This window comes from Equus asinus, chromosome 20 (genome assembly GCF_041296235.1).
Source record: "Equus asinus isolate D_3611 breed Donkey chromosome 20, EquAss-T2T_v2, whole genome shotgun sequence".
NCBI classification, from domain to species: domain Eukaryota; kingdom Metazoa; phylum Chordata; class Mammalia; order Perissodactyla; family Equidae; genus Equus; species Equus asinus.
In genome coordinates, this window is record NC_091809.1 from 64540510 (window position 1) to 64567652 (window position 27143).

Consider the following 27143-nt stretch of genomic DNA (forward strand, 5'->3'; position numbering starts at 1 on the left):
CTCTTAGCTTGGGCTCACATAGAGAGTACCTAGTATTTTCACCTTAAATTTCAGGAAGACATTTATCTACAGTAAGAAATAAACGTGAGAAGTTCTAAAAGAGGAAACGATACCTTTGTAGGGAATTACTTGCTCAAAAGTGCCCATGTTCAACCTGTAATGGCCCCTGAAAACCTCTGCGTAGAATAATTCACACTGAAGATCTTATAGGAAAAACAGAATTAGAGGAACAAGATCACAAGTATTAATATGAAACCCTTATAAAAACATTGCAGTTTCATAAAACTAAAGACGTTCATATAAAGAGAACATTTACATTATACATATCTTCATTAGTACTGATTTGCAATGTACAATTATTTTTGTCATCACTTAGCTTTTAGAAGGAACTCATTTTTAGAAAGAGCAAGATGATTTTATAAATAGGTGTTACTCTGTTGTAATTATTATGATTGTGAGAGTTCAAAAATAACAACAGTCACCTGACACACAGTAGATTTCCCATAATTATTGGTTAAATGAGTGAAATTAATGGATGAGCCTCTATTCGAGTGCAAAATGCTTTCTTGAGTTTGTAACTCAGAGATTCTAACTGCTGCTCAGAAGCACATATTGAAAGAAAGCACAGATCAGCAGATTCCTTGATACAAGACTTAGCTTGCTCACTCCTGTTAGACACAGGAGTATGGTTCTAAAGGGCATTTTGACTTTCCTCCAGCTTACTATATCTCTCCAGAGTTTAATTTCTGAAATCTCTACTCATACTTTGCCTTTTATTTTGTCTCCCTTGTCTAATTCAATTCATCAGTTTCTTCTTTTTCTAATAGTCCAGCGCTATGACTTAAAATTAACCTATGCTGAAACTAAATTATCAATATTAGAGAAAAAGCATAAAGACATAAAACCACATATAGTATATTAAAATTTTAACTACCAGTTAATCACAATCAGAGAGGATTTAATCTTGACTACTATATGGGAATTAAACTCTGCAGTTTTTCTAAAGAAACTTTGAAAATTCAGTCTATCTTTTCACGTCCTGGCTGCCTCATTTAGGCCATCTCTTTTAACAGGTGTGTTCTCAGGGAACACAAACTAATTGCAATTTGACCAGACATAATTAAAACGGCAATTATTCTCTGCCCTCCCCCAATATATAATGTATTTTTAATTGATTTTGGATTATCAGTGCCACTGATTTTCCCTTGAGCAGATAATATGGAGGTACATTTATATGGTAGTATAAGGAAGAAGTACATGTTTAATATTTAGACAGAGGCTGAATTGTTTGCCGAGAGTTGAATTTTCTCTTCTGTTTGTTCACCATGGCATAGATTTGCTCTTACCCCAACCAGTAAGCAACTCCCAAGTCTTAAATAAAGAAAGCAGTTTGATTAGTGCCCAGCTTCAAAAAAATAAGACTTAAGACATTCTGACATCTGCCTAGCTCTCTTCTTAGGTCACTTGTTCAGGAGGAAACCAGCTGCCATGCCTGTAGGACACTCAAGATGTTCTTATGGCAAGAACTATGGCTGCCTGAAAACAATCAGCATTAACTTGCCAGGTATGTGAGTGAATCACTTTGAAAGTGGATCCTCCAGCCCCACTCAAGCCTTCAGATGACTGCAGCCCCAGCTGGCACCTTGACTGTAACTTTATAAGAAACTCAGAGCCCAAACCACCAAATTAATCCACTCCCAAATTCCTGACTCAGAGAAACTGTGAGATATACAGTTTATACTGTTAAGTTTTTGTTTATACTGTTAAGTTTTGGGGTAACATAGCCATAGATATCTAATAAAGGTTTTGTCTGAGTTAGGAATAACCATTCTGCTATCCATCCTGGGATATCCTCCTGGACTTTAGCCTGCCTCCTTACATCATACTAATGCAGGAAATACATGCGTGTATGAGTAACCCTGCCAATAAGGGAATTGCATTTGCTTTGTGTCCTTCCTCACTGTTTTGACTATTCCAAGAGAGCAACTTCAGACAAACCTATATCTCTACAATTTTTATGCTGTTATATTCCCTCTGTTAATACACTTCCAAATCCCTTATTTTCAAAAAACCTATAAAAAGAGATACCCAAGGAATTCTGCTGTTTATGAATTATGTCAGAAGCCTAGTCCCAAAAATTGTTGTAAAGATAATAAAGAAGAGATATGCAGGGCTTTATTCCTGGGAAGAAGTACCATAGGAAAGAACAGCTCATTGGATGAGAGGAAAATCATTTCTGTTCAATCTAATAAATCCCAATATTCTTTTAGACAGGGACCTTGGGTCATTATATTTTCTTCTTCAGAGAGCTCCTTCATGCGGCCCTGAAGAGGGGAAATAAATCAGTTAACTGAACAGGTATTTAATCTCTTTCTAAGGCCAGGAGAAACAGGAGGAGATTAGGATTCGTGGTTACTTCACTAAAAAGATCTTGACCATATAAATTTGTAATTTCCTGAGGATAGTATCATTTAGCTACTATTAGATGAAAATAACTAAGCTTACTCATAAAAGGTGGTAAATTAAAAAAAAACTTTTCTAATTTCAGAGGCTAAATATTAGCTTCATTAATTCTCTTATTTCAGGTATTACTCAAGCAATAATTAGATAAAATAATCTCAGTTTACAAGTTTTCTTCTGCCACTAATTTGCCACCACTCCGTTAACCTCATCCAAGGCAAGGTGATGTCACATCTTTCCTTGTGAACTTATATTCAGTTTTGGGTCCATAAAAAAGAAGATAATGAAGAAAGTAATAGGAGAATTTGGGCCCTTTCTGGAATAACGTCTGCATTTATGTAAGACATACCCAGGTAATAAGGGTAGCAAACAGGTGCTCCACTCACAGGCTCAGAGCAGTGACAGCATGAAAGGAGGAGGGGAAGACCTGTAAGAGACTGCATTCTCTAGGCCCTTTTTTCCAGAGGTTAAACTGACGGATGTGGAACATGTGGTCATTTTCACAGCAGGCCGCACTTGCCAGTTATTCCCCTGTTACTGACTCCATGAATCAACTTAATGAGAGGAGGTAGAGTTTAGAATTTCATTAAATACCACTGCACAGTACTTCGGAACATGCCCAATTACCCATTTAAACTGTGCTGAGACTCACTTCCGCTCCTTCACTTTCCCTCCCCAGAGAGAAGAAAGAACACCATCTCCTTTTTGCCTCCTTTTAATCCTGCTGCTATTTACTCTTTCACTAATCAGTCATTTTAAAACCCATAATCTTTTTATGCTTCTCTCATCCCCTAATGAATCTATTACTCAGAAATCAAGAGACTCATAAAGACAAAGCATTTTGCTACTTTGCATGTTAAAGTTTCATTCAATAGCATTGTCATTTTTGGAAAAAAAGATACTTTTCCTTATTAGCAAACCAGCAATGTTTTAACCTACTTTCCGTCACTAATACTGCTTTGCTTTTGAACAATGCTAATATCCAATGAAATTAAACCAAACCAACTTGTCTTTTAAGTTTTTTTTTTCCCTCTCACTCATGAAATGCATAATACTAAAGCTGACTGCTTGGCTGACTCCATTATTAGATAACCCCAAAATGTCAAACGGTACTGTTTAAATTAGGTGAGCAAAGCAGAATTACTAGCCCCACACAGGAAAATTGTGAACCATTATAAAATCAGTGGAAAGAAGAAAAGGGGCTTATAGGAATTTCACAGTTTGAAATTAATAATCAGGTTTAAGCTTCTGTATTCACCCTCCCCCCCCTTTTTTTTTCACTTCATTTTCATTCAGGGAGTGGAAACCTGTACATTCAGAAGGAACAATTAAACTCTCTTGACACCAGGCACCTGCCTGCAGCGGGGTCACAACACTGGGCAATCAGATTGCCCGATGTAGGTCATTCAAAATATAATCAGCTTCCTTCTACAGGAGATAGTCAGTGCTCCAAGATAATCACCAATGTTGCTTGGTTGAGTTTTATTCATTTATTTTTGGTTGTTTTTAAATCTTCCTCAAGTCCATTTCCATTCATATTGAATTCACATGGAAAATGAACGTTGGTTCTGTTATTTCTATTCACTTGTGACTGTGGCAGAACTCATGCAGATAGATCTTAAAACTCGAATCTTACCATTAGTGCCATACTATACTAAGATTAGAGGCATTTTTCAAAGAAAATAAATTGTTCTAATCAGATACTGTTCATTCGAAAGAGTAATGTTTCATTGGACATATTCTATTCCAGGTGATTCTAAAAATGTCTGCACTGTAACCGACCCAGCTAATAATAGAAAGTAAATTAGAAAAGTAAGCTTTAAGAGTTCAGTGACTACGCAGCCATGAGTAAGTGCAACTTTGTACCCAAAATAGTTTCCCAAACAATAGAAATTGTTAAGATGGGAAGGAAGAAGCTGGCAAGATAAAAAGCGTTAAAAATGTGACTCCAAAGTCACCATCAATTTTCTAAGGGAGCTGTTCTATAGTCATTTGCCTTTTGTCCATGCTCCCAAATAATGAACATCCTTTTAGAGCGCCAAAATGAAGGGACACTGTAATGTGAATTTTGGCATTTTGCGTTCCTTACGTATGAAATAACTGATTTTCTGAGGGAATTCAAAGGAGAGGAGGGTAGGAGAGCTCCAATCCAGATATCACCCTGTCCGAGAAGTCTTTCCAAGTGTCCCTGCTCAGTGTTAGTTTCTCCCTTCTCTGAGCTTCCTTAGCACTTTTCTCCAGCCTCTTTAAAAGTATTCTTAATGCTGTAGGGTTAATAATTTGTGAATTTGCTTTCCCCACTAGATAGATGCTCAACTATTTAAGTATAGGAATTGGTATTAGTCGATTTTATATTTCCAGATCCCAATTCAGTGTCTAGCACTCATTAAATTCAACAGCAAATATATAAATATCACCTACCATGAATTCATAATCTTGCAAAAATTCCCAGAAAGTGTTTATTTTTTTCTGATTCCACACAAAAAATATTGGCTTGCATGTGACTCTAAGATATAGATCTTTTAAAATTATTCTCTTAAGATAGTTAACTTTATCAAAGAATGAACTTCAAGCAGCAATGTAATAATGCAGATAGACCAACGTATAAAAAGCCAAGGGATCTGCCCATGTTGAGGATAGACTTTTTTCTCCTATCTAAAGTGTTCATCCCGCTGAAATACATATATTCAGTATGTGAACTATTTTCCCTTATATCAGTATTAGAAACATATCAAATATTTCCATAGGATGTATAAGAATAATTTCCAACAGATTTCTAAGTTCTGGTTCATAATCATAGGGTTATGAACCAGATTATAAGAGCTTAAACTAATTTATACAACTTTCTAACACGTATATTGCAAGTGATTCCAGGTACATGAATGTGATTTAAAAATTGTAAAGTACCTCATCATTGGGCCCTCAAAACAGGATGGAAGAGCTAACTCTTAAATCCCTGAAACTAGACATGAATAATAAAGTTTCAGATACCAAATCCTAGGGAATAATCAGCTATAAGAGTTGATCTATCACTTCAATTCATTTCACATGTACTGCTATAAATCTTTCACTGAATATATAGCATATTGGCCTGAGTTACTGCAGTTGTGAGCCCTTGTTTTTCATAAAAGAAATGGCTTACATTCTAAGAACCATCGTAACATCTCTGGGGAAATCACACAAGATCCTAGCTGTGTGGAAAAGTAATCTATACACGATGTAAAGAAGAATAAATATTGTTAATGATGGGTCTGGTAAAGTTAGCAATAAGTTAGGGATCATCAGTAACCATAATTAAGGGACCTACGGTATTGCTTAATTACAAATGAAAAACAGATCTCAATATTTTGTCAATCAATTACTTCCTAATCAAGAGAAGTACTCTACATGCTCTATTAAATTGGAAGCTGGTGGAAATTTTTTAGACTCAAAAATGTGGAGGTCTTTTTTGGGGACGTAAGCCAGAATAGAAAATGCCCAATGTAATTTCTAAAGTACATCTATCCAAATTTTCTAATTTTCATAAATTAAAATGTCATATGGCAAAGAAAAAAATGAAAATATATAGAAAAAAATTAGAGGGCTATTTTCTGAGTGGTTTAAGTTTGAAAAATATCTTATTATGCATGCAGCAGTAAACAAGTTTGCTTTACTTATTGGTTTTTTGATAATTTAAACATCTGGAAAAAATATTTAGCTTTTCCTTTGGTTGGAGTAACTTGATCGTTATCCTACAGCAACAACCCAAAAACACAGAGGCAGGACATGAGTTCATTAATAATTCTACTTCTGCTATACCTCAGAGTGGAGGAAAAAAAATGAGAAATTGCATTCACATGCTTTCCGATTCAAGAGGCTCACAACATTAAAGATGAAAACAATCAGTAAAGAGCAGCCATTTAATGCTATATTATATTAAAACATTTTAAGAGATTGTTAGATATGTCTAGATTTTCCAGGTTAGTATGAGGTCTTTTTCAATAAAAATAATTTTTGTACATATTTTATTTTAAAACAAAGTTGGAATATGGAAATTTCTTTGAGTGTTTAACTTGATGTTTCTATTAAAATTACTTATTTTCCAAAATACATGTCATATCTACTTCTAATTATGGCATGTGTTATCTATACAAGATTGTATATCATCTATATATACAATATAAAATCTATACATATATGCTTATTTTATATAAACAAATTGGTTACATTGTATATTTGGATATGTGAATATGCTTATATATAATTTTACAATTATATATCTTTTAGAATGTGTCTTGCTGTCTCTCTCACCATCCTTACTCTTAGCATTTCGACTTTATAGTTCCACTTCCTCTCCTACAACTTTCTGTTTACACTCACTCTGGTTAACTTTTGACCCTCTTATCTCACTGAATGTGCTTTCTGCAAGATTACCGAACAGTTTTGTATTTCACCATTGATTACTCCTTCTTTCTCAAAATGCTTACTCCATTTGCCTTCCATACTTGTTGCGGTTTTCTCTTCTTGCTGGTTCTTCCCTCTCAATGTACTTTGTAGAAAACTTGACCTTAGTCTCTAAGTGTTGCCATGCTCCAGAATTTGCTCCATGAACCCAGTCAGTTTTCTATGTGTATTTTCTCTCCAGATGATCCATCTAGTCCTGCTGGTTTTATATATCACCTATAGTTTGATGATTACCAAACATAAATCCCCTGCCCTGACCTCTCCCCCAACCTTTAGAGTAGGATAGGAAAAATATTTACATGTTATTTCCATTTGGTTTCTAAAGGCACCCCAAACTCAACATGCCCCAAACTGAATTCCCCTTGTCAGATCCTGCAAATTTCAGTAAATCACATAATCATTTATCAATCCCTCCGTTGTTCACACTCAGTCCATTAGCACATCCTGTTAGCTCTCCTTTCTCAATAAAACTACATGTGACTAAATGTTCCCAAAATTTCAGGGATCTTGAAATCTAATTTCAAGATGAAGCACATTAACTTTGGGGAACACTTGTGAAAAAGTACCATTTGAAGACTGACCCAGATCACAATAGCAGGGACCTCTATAAAATCATAGCACCATGAACCGACCCCTTGATTGGGTGAGCCACTGGCAATTGTCATCTTCTCTCTCTCCTTAGTCCCCTATCTTGCCACCTATCATACGTGTGAGGGACATAATAAATGAGTGGCACAAACCTTAGAAATATTCAACAGCAATAGTTCATTAGTATGCACAAACTCTTCACATTTTAAAAAGTACTATTTCAACCGTTATTTCATTTGACCCAGAAAACAGCCTTAAGAAACCATTGGGTATGTAGGATTATGCTTTCAGAGATTAGAAATTTTTTTCCACCTGAGGTAGAAAATTACTTCCTGAAGCCACAAACAAATACTTAATCAAGTATGGCCACCAAATCATGTTTCTGATCCTAAAACCTTGACTACTGATGCATCTGAAAGGTGGTAGCACACCAAGACAGACAGAATCCTGTTTCATAGGGGTGCTACCTGCCTGCTTTTCTCTTCTTCCAGCCTTATTTCTGTGTACTACAGTCATAACAACATCATATCTACTCCCTGCTTTAGACTTTTTAACACAATGATCTCCCTCATTCTGGAATATTCTTTTCTGTGCTCTTTGCCAGAAAAACTCTTTATCATTTGTCAGGTCTCAGCTAAATTTTCACTTCCTCTAGAAAGTGATATTCTAGAAAATACAAGTCCCTTTCTTATATGCTTTTATAGTGCATAATATTCAAGTAATAGCCAAAATAATTTATTTTATCTTTATAAGGTCCCCTCTGGAATCACAAGTTCAAGAGTGGCAGGGCTGTTTGCAGCTGACTTGGTACACCCCAGAGCCTTGGGTTCAGAGAAGGTTTATTGAAAAATAAAGCAACATTCATTGGGCATAATAATTTCAACATCAAACTTCATATGTAGTGTACCTGTTTCAGATATCTACCCATAATTCCTTATAAAACAACCAGTTTTAGCTCTGACATGTTAAAAGCTTGGAGGTCATCAATCCAATATTGCATATGAAAACACTGAAAATCAACAACCTTTTTCTAAGCCACCAGAGAACTCTGATTGTGAGGTAAAACAACACCCTGAAATCCGGAGAGAGAAGCAAATCCAGAGAGTCACAGGCGAGATTGTGTTAGCTGGAGTAGAAGCTGCTGGAGCCATGAACTGGAAGAAAGCACTTAAATGGTAATTATGATGAAATGGTGAGGCTGAGTGTGGAGAAACTTGGGAGTGAGAGATTTCTGGAGGCTGCAGTCTTAGCGTGGCCTCACACTTTTGTAGATTTTACCTCCAGGAACCTACTGGCTTCTCATCACGAAGAACCAAGAAAGATCCCCTTGTGGTGCTGGCAGGGAAAGGAGAAAAGAAACCATTGTGAAATACACCATGGTGTTCTCTATAACAAAGTTCTACTCTCCAGGGGAAAAGACTTTACCAGAACCTTATCTCACCTTGGGGAAGGGCAATTCTCTGACTCTAACCCCATCCATCCTTCCTGTTTCATCTAAGGGGAAAAACAAAGGAAAGAAACCTCTGTGAAAGTCACAGCCCAGGGACAAAGGATCACTAAAACATGGATATTTAATCTTAAGGATATACAATGCTTCCCTTCCACCACACATGACCATCACACCAACGATAACAGTGAATTATAGCTGAAAGAGCTTCAAGACAGACTCTCCCTGAGGAGGAGCACTTGGGGATGATAAAAGTCTAGAGAGAAAATAAGAACAAGGATAATAGAGAGATTTGTGACCTATGGTGCCTACAGCTACAGCAAATATGACGCACAGCCAAACTCCTAGCCAGATTTTTAAAAAATCTTCAACTGATGTCCTATTTAGCGCAGTTCCTATTATCTGATAGAACATGTCCAGGAGAAAATGTGTGCTGACATGATTAGAAGCCTAAAGGAAGAAACTTCGAAGTGAAAGGACCAGTTTTGATGCCTACAAAGGTTCTGAGAATCACTAGAAAAACTACATGTGATGAAGGTTCTGAGACTGGGGATCATTTCCACATGAGAATGCACAGTCTCTCATTAGCTTGCAAAGTCCTTCCAAGATTGTTAAACAAATTATTTCCGTCAGTACTGAGCCAAGAGTAGAGGTTGAAGTGACGATTGCAGATGTTTAAATCAGCTATTTTAATAAATTGATTATTAGTTGCCAGAAAAAAACCCACTTTAAACATAAAATCTCTGACAGGTTAAGAGTAAAGGAATGGAGAAAGATGTACCATACTAATACTAATCAAAGCTGGATTAGCTATATTAATTTCAAACAAAATAGTCTTCAGAACAAGGAAAAATAGGAATAAAAAGTGGCATTACTAATGGTCAATTCTCAAAAAGACATAAAATTTCTAAATATTTATGCCCCTGACAACAGAGCAACAGAGTACATGGAAAAAGAACTGATAGAACATAAAGGAGAGATAGAAAAATTAACTATTATAGTATGACATTTCAACAAGCTTCTGTCAGTAACTCCTAGATTAAGCAGGTAGAAAATCAGAAAGGATATATTTGACCAGAATAGCACTATCCATCATTTTGATCTAATTGACACTTAGATAATAATCCATCCAATAATGGCAGGATACACATTCTTCCCTAACTCACATGAACCACTTGCCAAGATGGACATTATTCTGGTCCTTGAAACACATGTTAACAAATTTAAAACAATAGAAATCATACAAAGAATGTTCTCAGGCCACAGTGAAATTAAACTAGAAATTATTAACAGAAATATAGCTAGAAAATCTTAAATATTTGGAAAGTATACAACATGCTTTTAAATAACCCATAAGTCAAAGAAGAACTTTCAAGAGAAATTAAGAAATATTTTTAACTAAATGAAAATGAAAAAAAATCAACATTTGTGGGATAGAGTGAAATCAATCTTTAGAGGAAATTTTATGGCATTAATTGTGTACATTAGAAAAGAAGAAAGAATCTGAAAGAAATAACCTAAGCTTCTACCTTAGGAAACCAGAATTTTGAAAAGAGGAATTTAAGCCTAAAACAAGCAGAAGAAAAAGAAACAATAAAAATTAGATGATAAATCAATGATATTTAAAAAACAAATGATAATTACTTCATTGATACAAAGCTGATTCAAGGCTTGAAATTCAATCAGTTATAGCTCTCCAAATTAACAAGCTAAAAAGAAGTCAATGGTTATATCAAATGATTCAGAAAAGGTATTTAAGATAATCCAACACCTATTCATGATAAAAATTCTCAATAAAGTACAGAAGGGAGCTTCCTCAATTTTATAAAGAACAGCTACACAAAAACCTACATGTTTATAGCATTTTTATTTATAATCATCAAAATCTCAAGCAACCAAGATGTCCTCTAGTAGGTGAATGGATAATCAAATATGGTTCATCAATACAATGGAATATTGTTCAAGGACAAAAATAAATGAACTACAAAACTCCACAAAAAGACATGGATCAATCTTAGATGCATATTGCCAAGTGAAAGAAATCAATGTTGTCGGTGTCGTGATCCAATGTACACACCAGGATAGATGTGGAGAGGGCTGATGGCCACTCTGAGTTTATTATAACCAGTGTTTCAATATATACATAGCTTGCATCTGTTAAACATACACAGGTGTTCTGGACAATGTAATTAGCGGATGCCAAGAATTCTTAGTGATTTCTCAAGGAGCCCTCCCTCGGCCTCTGTTTTGATATTATCATGTTCTTGCTGTGCTCGTATATTTTCATCTTGGAGCATGCAAGGCCTCCTAGGCAATGGCCCCTCCTGCTCCCAATATCGTGTCTCCATCTGTGCCCCTGGGCGACCATGCCTAGCTTAGGTTGCCTCCCACTGGAGATCTTACCCGTCTTTGGCTAACCGGTCGTCTCACCTCCAGGTCACAGTTTATTGGCAAGCCTTTTCCAGTGATTATTAACCCTTCCTGTGTCAGCGGTGGTTACAAATGTGAAAAACTACATACTATTAAGAGTCCAATTGTATATTCTGGGAAAGGCAAAACAATGAAGATGAGGAAGAGGAGAGGTTCAACAAGTGAGGCACAGGAGAATTTTTAGGGTAGAGAAAATATTTTGTATAATACTGTAATTGTGAATGCATGACACTATACATTTGTCAGAAGCCATTCATTCACAAAGAGTAAATCTTAATGGACACAAACTAAAAGATAATTTTGGAGGACACAGAATATCAGGATGGAAAACAGACAATAAAGAAACAATCTAACTTTGTTACGTATGTATGAAACAATCTCACCAAAATGGATGACAGAATAAGATGCTGATTTAAGTAATGTTGGAAAACAGTGACATCTAAAGTGAAGACTAAAGGCAAAAGGAGCAGGACATAAGCACCCTACTCTACTTGATAAACTTGTTTCCCATGGGATATGGGTAATATTTCTGATACTGCTATACACTTAGAATGAAATTGAATAGTTAAGAAAATGTTGATGGGTGCTAGGGTCAGATTTCTCACTGTTTGAAAGGGAAGTTACAGATAAGCAAGAGCAAAAGATTGAATGATCCACGTGGTGCTGGATTAGAGTTGGAGACCTTAGGATGAACCTATGTTCATCCTAATATATGTGGATGATTATATATAGAAATATGTATAAACATGTGTGTATACATGGATTAGTATTTCCAACTTATCTCCTTGTTCTGTTAGCTAAGAGGGCTAGAAGCAATGACACCTTGGTAGCAAAGATCATGCCTGTGCCCACATACTGGTTTCTAATATTCTCCAATAAAAGGAACCAAAGATCCTTAGATAAATGGATGACTTTATGACTGGGACAGAAAATGTAAAGGATGAACCTGGAGTGTCTTATAGTCCCAGAAAGTAAGCCTGTGCATCATAAAAACACAATAATGGAGTATGTCAAAAAGACACAAGAGACAACTGAAAGAGCTTCTACTCACCAAGGCTGGAATAATCTAAACAACATAATAAATAAATACTAGATTATAAACTAAAGTATAAGAGAAATATCTATGGGTCAATACTGATGAATAAATGATGTAATAAATAATAGGTGGGGGATAATAGACAAATCTTCCACTCAGAAGAGTTCCAAGTAATTTCTTTAGATTTTCCACCCTCAAGAAGCTGGAATATAATTCTCCATTCCTTTGTGTGAGCTACACATAGCGACTTCCCTCCAAAGAGTATAATATGGGTAGGGGGGGAAAGAACTACTTTAGTGGAGAAATCTGACAATCAACACCCTGGCCATGTGATCAAGGTTAACATCAACAGTAATAAGTTGTGTTCATAGTGTACCCTCAAAATGATGTTATAAAAATGGCACTTTACTTCTGTGATCTTCTCCCCAAAAACACGTAACTCAGTCTCACACCTAGACAAGTCCCAACTGAGAGATGGTCTACAAAACATTTCAACAGTCATCCTCAAACCTCTCAATCACCTAAATCAGGGAATCTGAGAATCTTGTTGTAGCCAAGGGTACATAAGGAGAAATGGCTACTAAATGTAATATGGTACAGGATCCATGAATAGGAAAAAGACGTTAGGTATAAAGTAAGGAAATGTGAATAAAGTATACTGTTTAACAATTTATTAATATTGGTTCATTAATAGCAACAAGTGTACCGTACTAATATAAGGTGAGTCAGAAAACAAAACTAAAACAATTCAGTAATGAGTTTGATGTCCTTTATTCAAGAGAAAAAAACCGAGGATTGGGGGAGTCCAGTGCCTCAACAGCAGTGGAACACTCTTCCCAAGGAAATTTGGGCAAGAGCGAGTTTTATGGATTGTTAGAAGAGGCAATGCTGAAACAAGGCATGATTGGCTAGGAGCTCAGGGATTTCCTAACAAGGTAGCAGGTCCTATTTTCTAGGGTAATGTAAGCTAGCTACAGCCGAGCTGGAGGATTGTGATTGGTGTTTGTTGGTTTCCTTGACAGGTGTTTCCTGTAAGTGCAGGCTGACTTAGGTTTAGGTTTGTGGTGTGGGCTGGGCCACTGGGGCGGCCCCCATTTTGCGGCTCCCAATACACAAATTAACCTTATCAGATATTAATAATAGTGAAACTGGATGTGGGGAATATGGGAAGTCTTTGTACTATCTTTGCAATTTTCTGTATTCTATACTGTATCTTCTATAATCTAAAACTGTCATAAAATAAAAATTATTTTTTTTTAAATATTCTATTTTTTTCCTTTTTCTCCCCAAAGCCCCCTGGTACATAGTTGTATATTCTTCGTTGTGGGTCCTTCTAGTTGTGGCATGTGGGACGCTGCCTCAGCGTGGTTTGATGAGCAGTGCCATGTCCACGCCCAGGATTCGAACCAACGAAACACTGGGCCGCCTGCAGTGGAGCGCGCGAACTCAACCACTCAGCCAGGGGGCCAGCCCCAAATAAAAATTATTTTTAATATTTATTTGTAAACAAAAATAATTAGCAAAAACGGCTAGTTATGGGATAAGAATAATATGTAGTTGGCTATAAAATTATACAGAACAACTGAAAAGTCATGAGACGGAGCTCAAATAAGATTTCAGTTCTCCCTCAGTGAAGTGTTGACTACGACAGTCCACTTCTGGTTCAGGTTGGTATTGTCTAGACTCTGCTGGGCTTCTGTGTTCCCCAAACTCTGCTGCTACACAGCAGTCCACACAGGATATATTGATTTCTTGTGCCTTTGCTCATGTTCTTCATCAAAAAGTATAGAAAATCAATCTATGGGTTTTAGAATTCTACCATAGGGAGTCACATTTGATACTACACTTTGAACCTGCACCAGGGTGCTTGGTTAAGGATGCAAAAGGTGACAAGAAGGCCAAACTTTGTATCCAGTCATGGTGCTATATCTCCCCAGAGGATGGAGTGCGATCCCCTAATTGGCATAAAAAACCGTGTTGCCTCGTGGTGGCAACCAACGAGAATTTGTATTATCCAAGAGAATACAATCTGGGAAATTATGCTTCTTTGCTTTATTTATTAGACAAGGATGATCTCTGCTCACTGTTGCAAATCTTCTCTCAAACTAACCACTCTGTGCTCCCTCTCTAAGTTTTTTAAAAAGTTTGTTTTATGAAAGTCATATATAAAAAGGACCTGTAAAACATATATGTAAAGCACAAAGAATAATAACAAAATTAATAGCTCACTAACCAGGATAAGAGACCAAAATTTAAACAATTTTGAAAAGTACCATGTACCATTTGTCACTAGGATTTCTTTCCTCTTTACAGAAGAAACTTCTTTCTTAAATGTTGTGTTTCTCATTCATTTTATTGTTTTAATAATTATACAAGTGTATACATGTATGATTAATATATTGTTTTGCTTATTTACACATTATAAGTTTTACCCTACTCTGTATATTCTTTTTCAACTAGCTTTATTTTAAATAATGTTATGTTTCTGAGGTACGTCATTTTTAGTGCATACAGCAGATTTATTTGTACTACTGAGTTATATCCCAAAATATGGATATTTTTTCCCCTATGGTGACTTTTTGATTTCCAATCAAGATTATTCTGAACTTTCTTTTTCATTTTTTGGTGCATATGTGCAAAATTTTCTATTAGCTACATACTCATGAATGAAATTATGGCATCCTAACCTAGGCTTATTTTCAACTTTATTTGATGATAGCAAATTGTTTTCTGAAGTGGTTTGGAAGGAGTATAAGAAACTCACTTTGCCAAGTGTTTTTACCAACATTTTTATAGTCAGACAATTTTCCCAATAAGGTATGTGTAAAATGGCATTTCCTTGTGATTTCCCTAATTACTAGTTAGACTAAAAATATATTTGTCTACTGGACATTTGACAGTAGAATACTGGTTCATAATTTTGGTTTATTTTCATTAGGGCTGTTGGACTTTACCTATCACTTATAGAAAAAAATACATATATCTATAAACATATATACTATTTAAATGTGTATATATAAATACTATATACTATATATCCTAGATCATATCATCTGTCATGTTATATGCATTCGAAATCTCTTCTTCAAAATTTGGCTATCACTTTCTTAATACTATCTTTGATGAGCAGATATTATTTTTAATGTAATATATTTTATCACACTTTACATTTATAGTTTGTGCTGTCAGAGTTTTGTTGAAAATACTTTTCTATCATGATATCATAAGGAAATTCTCCTATGTTATTTTCTAAAATTCGCATAGTCTTGATATTTACATTTAAGTTTTCATTTGCCTGGAATGAATATCTTTTGATATGATTCAATATAATCAATTTACCTAATATTATTTATCTAAGAAATATCTTTCTCCATATTTATCATATCTAAGTCTGATTTAGGCTTCTGGGATCTGTATTCTGATCCATTGTGTCATATATCCATCCTCGTGCAAATACCACATTGTCTTAGTTCACCTTTGAAATAAGTCTAGATATTTTGCAGGCAGGTTCCTAACCTTGTTATTTTGTCAGATTTGTCTTGGCAATTCTTTTGCTCTTCTGTAAAAATTTAAGAATTAGCATTATCATACTACTCCACAAAATAATTAAAATGCCCTTCGTGGACACTTTATGCTTGACTTGGCCTGTGTTCCTCTTCCTTATCGCCCCTTCAGAAGTGCTTTTAAGCTCTAACAGACTGCAGTTTCTTATCTGTGATTTGTGCTATCTGATGATATTCCTTTTAACTTAAACTATTTTTAGTCTCCTTCTGTGATTAGAGAACATCTAGAGTTGATTGTTTAGGCCTTCTTCTTATAGCTGAGACCTTCTTTGAGCATAACCATATCTGTCATGTTGGATTTATTTAAATTGTCTATCTGTGTTATCTATGATGCATGTCAAGACAGAAACTATGCATGGACCTACCATATCCTTGATGTCAGGTGTTAAAGTATATAGAACCAATAAGAGTGTTTTCAGTTGCTAATAGTTGAGTCAGATATATCAAAACATGTCAAGGGCTTTCAAAAATATGATAGTCCCTGGGATTGCTAAGGAAAAACAACTTCAAATGTGGTATATAGATTGGTCTTGTTTCAGAAGAGCACTGAACTGAAAGACCACCATGAAAATGTTGCCATTTGATAAGGACTTTATCTATTTATTAGGCTCTGTTTGAGGTCACAGGCTTTCACAATACTAGAGAATATTGTGAAGCCTGTAAAGTTTCCTAAGATTCTTTGAGCCAGACTTTTCTCTACTTTTACTATATTACTCTGAAAATCCCAGGAAGGCTACAACCATCCACTGGAAGAGGCAAGAGGAAAACTCAAGGAGCAAAACAACAGCAATATTCTAGCAATGTGTGATACATCAAATAATGTGCATAACTTAGTTAATGACGAGAAATAAAAAGAAAGTGTTAAATATTTTTCATAGCTCAATTAAAGCCTTTTTTCCCCATGTTTATGACGCAAAGAAAGTTCAACTTTGAAATTAATCTTACCAATTACAGAGAGAAAATGAGAGAGAGAGAGAGAGAGAGAGGGACACCAAAGCACTGTTCTACCATTTACGAAGTTTCAATGTGGAGAGTTTTTGTCTCGACAGTTGTTTGTTGATTTTATCGATCTTTTCAAATAATCAATATTTAGTATTTTTATCAGTTTTATTATATTTCTTCTCATTCACTCTTTCTACCATTTACTTATGTTTAATTTGCTGTTATTGTCCTAGTTTCTTGAGATGGATGTTTAGCTTATGGATTGTTAAACTTTCTCTTTTCTAAAATAAACATATACTGGTATAAATTCCACTCTATGCATGTTTTAGCTGCATTCGACAAGTTTTGATAAGTTGAATTTTTGATGTATTCAATTCAAAATAGTTTTCTAAATTCAATTGCCATTTCCTCTTTGATATATGTGTTATTGATAAGTATGTTTATTCATTTCTAAACATAGGGAAATTTAAAATGTCTTTTTGTTACTGACTTCTAGCCTAAGTCCACTTGGTTAGAGAATTTACTCTTATGATTTAAATTGTTTGCATTTTATTGAGACTTGCTTTCTAACGCAGGATATGATCAATTTTTGCAAAACTTCCGTGTGTACTTAAAGTAATGGGTGGTCTGCAGTCGAGGGGTACAAAGTTCCATATAAGTCAATTATGTCAAGTTTGTTAAATGTGATGGGCAAATTTCCTGTATTCCTACAGCTTGCACGTCGGCACTTTTTCAGTCAGTTCCTGAGAGAGGTGGTTGAATTCACCCACAATGATTATAGACTTTTCTAATGTTCTTTTAATTCTGTCAATTTTTACTTCATATATTTTGAGGCTATGTAATTAGATAAATAAAACTTTTGAAATATTATAACTTCCTGGTGAGTTTAGTTAGTGATCATTATAATATGCCCCTCTTTAGTAATATTTTTGCTTAAAGTCTGCATTCTTCCTGATATTGATAGAACAACATCAGCTTTCTTTTGGTTAGTGTGTGAGTGGTATAACTTTCCCATCCTTTTACTCCCAAACTGCTTATATTTTAGAGTGTTTCTTATAGGTAACATAGATCTATTTTGTTCACTTGTATTTCAGAGAATTGATAGAAACTACCTGGGTGAAATAAGTTTTTCAAATGTATTCATCTTATTTATTATTAAAATAACATTAGGCGCTATTTATATAGCATGCACCACATTCCTAAAATATAATGAACTGTTTACCATATTTGTTTTTACAACTTTGAATTTTACTTAGTTTTCAATCAGCTTTTATTTTGAGGAGAACAAATTTGCTTCATTAGCTCATTTTACGACTTTGATAGTTCTTAAACGTTTAGCCTCTACTGATCGATAGAGAACATTTAAATTTAGCACTGGGTTCATATAGTCCAGAGTAGGGAGAGGTTTGTTGAGTTAAAATAGCATAGCAGTTAAGAGCACAGATACTGGAGTTAAATTCTGTTTGTTCTACTTATTAGTTGTGGGCCATTGGGCAAATTATTTGGCCTCCTTATGTTTCAGTGTCCTCATCTATAAAATGGGTCAGCTAATAATGGTACCTACCTCATAGAATTGTTGCAAGAATTAAACAAGCTAATATGTAAAAAGTGCTTAGAAAATCACTTGACATGTAATAAGTGCTGTATACATATTTGCATAAGTCAACAAATTGATAATATTATTAGCTATTAGAACTAATAATATTATAATGAGTCCTTAGCTACTAAACAAAGTCTTATTAGGTCTTCAAGGATAAATGAAAGGCTTTAGTCTCAACTTTTCTTTCTGGGTTAATTCTCTCTCATGCCCACACATGTGGAACTTCTGCCAACACATCTGGATTTCTCTGTGCTTTTGCATATGTTGTTCCCAAGGCCTAGATACTCCATCCTATCTCTTAGATCTGAGAATTCTTCTTCAGCCTTCAAGAACCAACTCACTATCAAATTATCTAAAATTTCCTCTAGCCACATGTTATCAAGCACTTGAAATGTGGCTAATCCAAATTGAGATGCACTGGAAGTATAAAATGTATCCTGAATTTCAAGGCTTAACTAAACAAAAGCAGAATATAAATGTAAACTGTCTCATTAATTACTTTATATTGAGTTAAATAAAATGTATTATTAAAGCTATTTTCACCCACTTCTTTCTACCTTTTTAACATGACTACTAGAAAACTGAAAATTTTACTATATGTGGCTTGCATTATAATTCTGTTGGATAGTACTTACATAGACAAATTATTTCCTTCCCATCCATGTGCTCCCACAGAACTTAATGGATCCATTTCCCTATCATCACACATTATATTGTTATATAATTTTCTTTTACTTTGATATTCTTCTACAGATTATTAGCCCTTCAAGGGCAGGGCCTATATTTTATTCACTTTTAGATCTCTGGTATAAATCTGACGACATGACCCAGAGTAGGTGCTCAATAAATGTTTATTGAATAAAATAAGATTGATAAAATATTGGATCTGCCTCAGTGAAAAATAGTAAACAAGTTAAGCTCATAAGGATAATCTGACTGAAAAAGCAGAACAATCATATGTAATAAGTGATTCCTTTTGCAAAACCATAGCATCCCAATCATAAATATGGGTAGAAGTTAGGATTGAATTCTTTAGAGCCTAGTAGAGCCAATGAGGTAAAATTGTCCAAAAATACTTTGCCCAAATAACCAGAAAGCGCAGAAAGAATGTGTGTCTTTGGCTGTTCTGTCCAAAACCACAAAGAGAGTTAGGAGAAGTCAGTAACCACCCCACTCTGCTACCACCTTCCATTTCTCCCACTGGGGATATAAAATCTTTATTGATTTGTAGACTCTTAGAATAGCATTTGATCTTTTGTTTAAGATAAACAATCCGTGTTCTTTTAATCATTTCTAAAACATCCTGTTTTCCAACCCTTGTGATTACTATCAGTGTAATGCAATTTAACAAGCTTTCTCATATCTGCGAGGCACTATGCTAAGTGCTATGGATGACATAAGATGAAGATCTGTGTCTGGCTTCAACAAGATAATAATATGTAATGAGAAATAGATATGTAAAGTAATTTTAACCCAAAGCAGAAAAAAGAACAACAGCTTTGCAATGCAAATGAAGAATCATAGCACACGAGAGAGAAAAGATAAATAAGGCAGAGGCCTTATCCCCTACAATTTTAGGATTTCATGCAAAATAGAGCCAGATTTTAGGAGGATTCTTCTGTCCTGCAGAGATTTTCTCTCAGTGAAGCATGGAAAACTGATCACCATGAAGGATGTATCAGGAAAAAAGCAGGACACTTACATGTAAGCAATGGTCTCATCTCATAGATAGACTTTTATTCAAATGTATCAAACATCTATTACGATAGACACTATGCTAGGCACAATGGTGTGAAAAAAGTAGGACACAAATCCTACCTTTAAAAACATGAACCCAGGGCCCGCGGACCGGCCCGCGCCCCCGCCTCGCCGCCCCCCGCCCCGCAGCATGCGGCAGCAGCACCCGTGGTGGCGGCGCTGGTGGCGGCTGTGAGATAACATCCCCGAGGACCTCAGGGACCCCTTTTACATCGACCAATATGAGCAGGAGCACATCAAGCCGCTTGTCATCAAGCTCCTGCTGTCCAGCGAGTTGTACTGCCGTGTCTGCAGCCTCATCCTGAAAGGTGACCAGGTGGCCTCCTTACAGGGACATCAGTCTGTCATCCAGGCCCTGTCCCGGAAAGGGATTTACGTGATGGAGAGCGATGACACCCCCGTGACGGACCCCGACCTCAGCCGCTCACCAATAAAGATGAGTGCCCATATGGCGATGGTGGACGCCCTCATGATGGCCTACACCGTGGAGATGATCAGCATCAAGAAGGTCGTGGCCAGCGTCAAGCGCTTCTCGACATTCAGTGCCTCGAAGGAGCTTCCCTATGACCTCGAGGATGCCATGGTGTTCTGGGTCAACAAGGTAAATCTTAAAATGAGAGAGATAACAGAGAAAGAAGTGAAGTTAAAGCAACAGTTGTTGGAAAGTCCAGCCCATCATCAAAAGGTGCACTATCGCCGAGAGCACCTGTCTGCGAGGCAGCCGCCCTACTTCCCGTTGTTGGAGGACCTGATGAGAGACAGCAGCGATGGGGCTGCTCTCTCGGCTGTGGTCCACTACTACTGCCCAGAGCAGATGAAGCTGGATGATATATGCTTGAAGGAGGTAACATCGATGGCTGACAGTCTGTATAATATTCAGCTTCTGAGAGAATTCTCAAATGAGTCTCTTAACAAATGCTTTTATCTCACCTTAGAAGATATGCTGTATGCGCCCTTAGTGTTGAAACCCAATGTTATGGTTTTTATTGCTGAACTCTTCCGGTGGTTTGAGAATGTCAAACCAGATTTTGTTCAACCCATGGATGTTCAGGAACTGAAAGATGCTAAAACAGTGTCACACCAAAAAAGCAGTCGGCCTCCTGTTCCTATCTCCAATGCCACCAAGCACAGCTTCCTGGGGAGCCCCGCAGCAGCGAGCCTGGTTGATCTGCAGCCCCCCACCCAGCCGCCAGCCGAGGGTTGTCACAGGCACCACCTGCACCCCGAAGAGTCTGAACATCTGGGGAAAGGGGCCTCTGCCTTTAGCCCATCACATCCTTTATTGCCACTGAGACAGAAACAGCAAAAGACGATGCAGGGAGAGGAGTCCCCCGATGAGCGACACCGATGTAATTCTTTAACGCGAGTTGATGGTCAGCCACGAGGTGCAGCAGCAGCATGCCCGGAGAAGAAGAACAGGCCTGTGTCTCAGCCAGCACCCTTTGCTCTTCATCATGCTGCGAGCTGCGATCTGGACCCTGGCTCTGGTGACAGCGTCAGCTTGGCCCGCTCCATCAGCAAGGATAGTTTGGCATCCAATATCGTTAATCTGACCCCACAGAACCAGCCGCACCCCACAACCCTAAAGACCAATGGGAAAAGCCTCCTGAACAATGTCGATATTGAGGATGAGGATGAAGAGCTTGTGGCCATCATTAGAATGGATGTGGCTCCCCACAGCTGTGAGCTGGGCCTGATGGCAAGTGCCCGATCTCCCCAGAGACTGGCGGACACCTTAGAAAGTAAGCCTGACAGTTTCTTCTTGGAGCCGTTGATGCCAGCCGTGCTTAGGCCAGCTAAAGAGAAGCAGATGATTACCAAGGAGGATGAGTGCGGAGAAGGGCAGCCAAGGAGCTTCGCCTCCAAGAGGTCCAGCAAGGGCCACGAGCCTCTGCTGCAGAAGAAGGCATCCAGCGGTCATGTCAGTGGAGACTTGAATAGGACTTTCACTCCCATCTGTTCAGAACTTCCTGTGGGTTTGGACCCTGTGCCTGCTGAGGCGGGGCCGCAGGTGGTGGGGAAAGCCTGTGGTAGGCCTCTGGCCAGTGGCGGTTTTGATCCATTATCTCAGGGACAGTCTGCCGACGGCTTCTTTCTTCATGTAGCCAGAGCCGATGAAGACACGGAGGGCAGGTTCTATGTTAGCTGTGCAAAAAGTCCCAACGCCCACGATCCAGAGCCACGGACTGTCCTGAGGCAGGACTCAGACTCGGACATTGCAGATCTAGAGGAAGCTGAGCATGATTTACTTGGTGAGGACCACCCTGTGGTGATCACTAAGTATGTTGGTGAGGAGGAGTCAGCAAAGCTGCAGGAGGATCTGAAAGTGAAAGAGCATGAGGACAAGGATGACGCCAGTGGCCGCTCGAGCCCATGTCTGAGCACCGTCTCTCAGATCAGCAGCGTCTCCATGGCGAGCGGGAGCGTGAAGATGACCAGCTTCGCGGAAAGGAAGCTCCAGAGGCTCAACAGCTGTGAGACCAAGTCCAGCACCAGCAGCTCCCAGAAGACCATGCCCGATGGCTCAGAGAGCTGCCCGCCCCCACTGACGACCTGGAAGCAAAGGAGAGAGCAGAGTCCGAGCAGGCAGAGCAAGGATCACGTCAGCCTCCTGGCGTCCGAACTGGTGCAGCTCCACATGCAGCTGGAGGAGAAACGGAGAGCCATCGAAGCGCAGAAGAAGAAGATGGAGACTCTGTCCGCCAGGCAGCGACTGAAGCTGGGGAAGGCAGCCTTCCTGCACGCGGTCAAGAAAGGCAACGCCGATGTCGTCCCCCAGCCGCTTAAACCAGAACACTTCGCTAGAGAGTATTCTCAGCACAACGGAGAGGACTTTGATGGTGGCGTTTCCAAGATGGAAGAACTTTTTGTTAAGGAACAGGGGAGAGAGGATCTCCTTAGTGAGTCTCAAGACGTGGAGAGGGAAAGCCTGGCTTTCATTCAGCAGCATAAACTGAAAGACCCTGCCACTCTCCAGGACCTGGAGAAGCACAAAGCGCTCTCTGCTGCTCTCCTGGAAGACAGCGCTGGCGAGGTGGGGGACGTGAGCGAGTGAGACCTTTCTACTGAGAAACTTGACGAGACCATCAGCACACTGCAGCAGGCGATTCTGAAGATTTCTCAGCAGCAAGAGCAGCTGCTTATGAAATCCCCCACAGCACCAGCTCCACGTTCTAAGAACTCCCAGGACCAGGGAGTCAAAGCAGCCATCCTCTTCGTTGAGCCACTCTCTCCCACTGGAGTGACGGGTCACCGCAAACCCCCTCGTCTTGGTCAGGGTCGGAATTCCCGTTCAGGAAGACAGGCTGACCTGAAGGTCCCGAAAGACAGACAGCAGGGTTCCTCCCGGAGCAAGACCCCGACGCCCAGTATAGAGATTCTCCCCTACTTACGGTCCTTCCCTCCTCGGACGCCCTCTGACCCGGGCTAGGACGGTGGTGCAGACCCAGGGAGTGACCCTCATGAGAAGTGCTTCTTCGACAGTTACAGGCTCCATGATGAGAGCAATCAGCAGACATTTGTCTTGTCCTCCTCCAAAGATGCAAACACTATATTGGAACAAACGAGCCTCAAAGAGGCTCTGGACAGCAGCGAGAAGGAGGCGGGGCTCAGCGCCCCGGCTGGCTCCGGCAAGGAGAACCGGCCTGTAGACGAGCCCCCGAGGAGCAAGGCCAGCCTCATCGAGGTGGACCTCTCAGACCTGAAGGCCCCTGACGAGGACGGAGAGAGGGAAGGCCACGAGAGCTCTGTGGACCTCAGCACTGACGGCGATCAGAAGCCGGAAGTCGTCTTCTTCTTTAAGGATGAACAGAAGGCGGAAGATGAGCTCGCCAAGAAGCGGGCGGCCTTCCTCCTGAAGCAGCAGCTGGAAGCAGAAGTAGAGCTCAAGAGAGACGAGGCCAGGCGTAAAGCCGAAGAAGATCGGATACGGAAGGAGGAAGAGAAGGCACGATCAGAGCTCATCAAACAGGAATACTCGCGGAGGAAGCAGCAACAGATGTTAGAAGAACAAGGACTGGGAAAACCTAAATCGAAGCCAAAAAAGCCGCGGCCAAAGTCAGTCCATCGGGAAGAGTCGTGTAGCGACTCGGGAACCAAGTGTTCCTCAACCCCTGATAACCTGAGCCGGGCCCAGTCGGGCTCCAACCTGTCCTTGGGCTCCAGCCTGTCCTTGGGCTCCAGCCTGTCCTTGGCCTCCTCAGCAATGACTGAGCCCGAGAGCATTCATTCAGGGGGCACGCCTTCCCAGCGCAGAGTCGAGTCCCTGGAAGCCCTGCCCGTATTAAGGCGCAACCCGAGCAGAAGCACAGACAGAGACTGGGAGACGGCGTCCACGGCGTCCTCCCTCGCCTCGGTGGCAGAGTACACAGGTCCCAAGCTCTTTAAGGAGCCCAGTAGCAAATCCAACAAACCGATCGTTCATAATGCTGCGTCCCATTGCTGTCTGGCTGGAAAAGTGAATGAACCTCACAAGAATTCAGTATTAGAGGAGCTAGAGAAGTGTGACACCAATCACTACATCACACTGTTTCGTGATGCCGGCTGCCAGTTCGGGGCACTTTACTGGTACTATCCAGACACTGAGGAAATCTACAAATTAACTGGCATGGGGCCAAAGAGCATTACCGAGAAAATGATCAACAAACTGTATAAATACAGCTCAGACCGGAAACAGTTTAACCTGATCCCAGCCAAAACCATGTCCGTCAGTGTGGATGCTCTCACTATCCACAACCACCTGTGGCAGCCCAAGTGGCCTGCAGCACCAAAGAAGACCCAGACTCATAAATGACACTGGCGCGGGCTGCGTCTGAACGTGTGCCGAGGGGATCGATATTTATTATTTTAATCCATTTGGGTACGAAGTGTGCAAAGTCACAGACCTTTTACAAAGAGGCTTCTAAACAACAAAAGAAAACCCTCCCTGAGCTCCCAGCACACAGAGGATGCCAGGTGGAGCAAGAATGGAGGGAGAAACACCGTTTTCAGTTACTCCTGGCTGCTGGGGTCCCTGCTAACCACGGAGGCCTCAGACGGGGGATGTGCCTGTAGGCGGTGGATTCCTTTGACTTGAAGTTCTCCTTCAGTGTGAATTAAAGTGATTTACTCTGCTCTCTCGCCTCTCACCTCACCCCCTTTGCACGTGACCTGACACCCTCATGTTGGCCAGCTGTAATCCCGTGAGATTATAGGACTGAGACTTGGGTCTCAGGTCAGGGTGTTTGAATGTCTTTAGGAAAGGAACTCGTATTAGGGAAATCTTTTTCATTTGAGAAATTGTATGATATTTATTGATGTGTCTACTGCCAACGTTTATATCCAATTCTAAGATTTCTGAAAAAACTCTTGTTCCTTGCTGCTCAGAAAAAGTTTACTGAAAATACCAGTTCACTAAAAGCACTGAAATATGCAAGTCTGTCTTCTGCTAAAGTAAGGTTTACAAATACGGAGCTGACCCTTGCTGACCCGCAATCATGAGGATGGTGAATGGTACTATTAGCCAGCGTTTGCCTAACTGAGATTACAGCCCTTGTTCGTTAAGTTTTGGATAGTACTCTAATGATTTGTTCACTTTAATAAAGACAGAATTTGGTAAAGTAAAAAAAAAAAATGAACCCAGACCTACAGTAAATGAGCTTATAAAAAGTTAGAATGTCGAGGCTGGCCCCGTGGCCAAGTGGTTCAAGTTCCACGTGCTCTGCTTTGGCAGCCTGTGTTTGCGTTTGAGGGTTCAGATCCCAGGTGCAGACCTACTCCACTCATTGGTCAAGCTATGGAGGCATCCTACATACAAAAAATAGAGGAAGATTGGCACAGATGTTAGCTCAAGGCTAATCTTCCTCAGGAAAACAAAACAAAAAATGCCTAGAGTGGCATACAAGAAGTATGATACGGATGTATTTATAATGGTAAGCTATATAGCTAAATTCCTCTACCTGAGTCCTGGACAACCTAAGGTGGTCTAATGAACAGATTAAATATTTAAGGTTTTCTATTCAATTGTTTTTATTTTCCATGTATTTATCTGGGCTTCACCCTCTGTCTTTAAATCCTGCAAAGACAAGAATTATAGCTACTATTTATTATTTTATCAAAGCTCCATGCCTTTGTTTTATGTCCGTCCATTGACCACTCAACTATCAATATTATTTAGGCTCTGAAGACAAAAAATAAACTCTCACCAGAATCTTTTCAGTATTGAGTAACACGGTTCTTGAATAATAGGAAAACTATGTCTGAGACCCTTCCTTCCTCAAAGCACTTTTAAGCATCCTCAGCGTATATGTTGATATGGCCTTTGGTAACCTCTCTGCCGTTTTCCGTGGACGATGATTCTCACTTCCTGTGAAAAGGCTGCTCTTTTATTAAGGTCTTAGAAAACAGCCATTTAAAACGTGTTTAAGTTCCAACAGATATCTGTTGATTACAAGACACTATATTTGAAAATAGACTCTCACCTAAGCCCTTCTGAAAATGAGTTTTACCTTTGATAAAATAACTAAAAAGGCTCTGAGCTCCTCTGAATAGATTGTTTGGCAATTGTCAAAATGACAACGCTTTTAACCTCGCTGATCTCAGATTACAGGTTTCCACCAACTGCAATAGCAAAGAAACACACTCAAAACACAGACTGCACACTAAAGAGGAGTCAGTGATGGAAAACACAGCCTGTGCAGCAGTATCTTTTATGTCATATTGTTCTAATTCAGGTGTGAATGTGTTCTTGACCTCTTCTTTTATTTTAGCAATATATGGGTACTATATTTCCAAGTCTGCAAGGAAGCAGGGTTGGGGGAAGTGGTGGGGAGGCATTTGTATTGAATGTAAGCTTGCAATGGTTTGCCTGTTTTTGAAAGGAGCTGTGGAAGGCCCTGG

The 27143-nt window shown here is 39.0% G+C and overlaps 1 long non-coding RNA gene and 1 pseudogene across 1 annotated transcript in view; one reads left to right on the forward strand and one right to left on the reverse strand.

Moving 5' to 3' along the window:
- The window catches only part of LOC123278982 (uncharacterized), a 92144-nt gene that overhangs the window by 6040 nt on the left and 58961 nt on the right, over nt 1-27143 (reverse strand). The window contains exon 2 of the long non-coding RNA XR_011496051.1: nt 114-203. This is a non-coding gene — a long non-coding RNA (uncharacterized lncRNA). The remainder of the gene's footprint in view (nt 1-113; nt 204-27143) is intronic.
- On the forward strand, nt 20476-25780 carry LOC106846293 (calmodulin-regulated spectrin-associated protein 1 pseudogene; annotated as a pseudogene).